This window comes from Tachysurus vachellii, chromosome 16 (assembly GCF_030014155.1).
Source record: "Tachysurus vachellii isolate PV-2020 chromosome 16, HZAU_Pvac_v1, whole genome shotgun sequence".
NCBI classification, from domain to species: Eukaryota; Metazoa; Chordata; class Actinopteri; order Siluriformes; family Bagridae; genus Tachysurus; species Tachysurus vachellii.
Genome location: NC_083475.1, coordinates 19,806,227 through 19,808,182, shown reverse-complemented (window position 1 = coordinate 19,808,182; position 1,956 = coordinate 19,806,227).

Sequence of the window (1,956 nt, the reverse complement as noted above, 5' to 3'; positions counted from 1 at the left end):
ACCTTAATCCTGATGTACTTCATCATGACGGATAATTTGGGTTTGTCTGATATGTCTTAAAGACAGAAGATGAACATCATGTAAATCATGTAAATCATAATTTTTAGGATTAATTCTTTAAATATGCGCAAATCGTGATTTTTTTTTTTTTTGATGGGAAAGGAAGACAAAATGAAACCTGGTACAATAACAACAGCAAAAAAAAAATCAGCAGGATTCTGTTCAGGTCCATTTTGTGTAGATACCTTAACCAGAGAATAGACCGTGTTGTATAGACTGATTGTACTTCTAGGATGAGTCTTTTTTTAACTGAAGAAAACATATTGGAGGGGAAAAAACAAACAAACAAAAAAAAAAACCATGGCAAATATTTCCCAAAATTTAAGTAAAATTTAACTGATTTTTTTTTTTTTTTTTGCAGCAAGGATTATTATCATAAAGAATGTACCGGAAGTTTAACTAGCAATTCTTTCCCCTTTTTGAGTAAACTTCAGATATTAAAGCTCTAAAGCATTAAAGCTCATTTGAACTACACAAATAATAACAACGCTGCAAAATGTGCAGATGTGCAATAAGTTTTGCAAAATCGTATTAAATTTAACACAGTAAAGTAGGTAAAATATATACTTTGTTTTTTAGCTGTATATTTACTTTTATTAACAGTAACAGTACAGAACTTAAACTTTTCCTTTTTGTCTTAAAAATCACAGATTTTTCATAAAGAGTCAACCACTGATTTGTTTTTCCCAGTGCTGCAGAGGTCTTTTTTGTTATATTTCAGTTCATCTAGATTTAAAACAATTTAAAAAAAAAATAAAAAATCCAAAAACTCAGTTTCATCTTGAAACAAAATAATAAAAAAGAGGAATAATATTTTAAGAAACTATGGAAATAAAGTAATATACAATTTAATTTATAGAATATATACTTTTCAGGGATATTTATGTTCGATGCTTCACTGTAGTTTTTGTATTCTCTTGTAAAAATTGGTGTTAGGCTATTGTTCGATTCTGCGGTTTTGTAATTTCAGTGCACATTTCAGAGAGAGTGTTCAGTGCGCATGTGTGACATTAGCAGAAAGCGGTTTTAACATTGACACGGAGGATAAAAACAAAGAAAGAAAGAGAAGAAAGACTTACGATAAGGTAAGAAGTAGGACGTGTTAATATAGGATCAGCTTTCCAGCGCTGGAGAGAACTGAAGGAGCAGGAAGGCCTGCGATGGGACTCCGAGGCGCTTTTTTCCTTCTCGATAGGTGAGTAACGTTGGTTTTGTTTTGTTACACAGAACTAATATATGCCTTTGTCCTTTACATGATTATGTTTGTGTGTCATTTTTACTTGTTTGTTTATCTGCAATCGTATTGTTCTTCCCTTCAGCTATAATAAAGACACATTTCTTTCCAATAGTTGCCTGGGTTACGTATGTATGTGTGGGCGGAGCTATCAATACAGGGGTGGGACCCATTTGGGTTAGGGGCGTGTTTTTTTGGTGAATTCAAATGTCAACATTGGCTTTCAAACAACGGAGACCGCACCTTTAAAGATGATAAATCCAAGGCCCTGGATTCAGCACAGCCATATGATGCTGATGTACAGCTTGGCTCTGTGTCAAGCAACAAGATCATGTTGAAGGTGGTTTCAGCAGAGTGTACAGATGAGGATGTGAAATCTCTGGACAGAGTAAAGGACTAAACGACGCTGCATGACTAAACAACCAAGATGAACCAACGACCAACTTGTAATTTCTGACCCCCGACTATGAAAAAAGACTCAAATAAATCAGGAATTCTGACTTCCCACTTCCAAGATAAGTAGAATGCAGCATAAATCCCGCTAAACCTTTATCGGCAGGTAGTCGAACGGCATTATGGGGGAATGTAGGAAGTAATACAGAAGGAAAAAAAAAACAAATTTAACTCACCATTTTATTATGAATCAAATCACGGATGACACT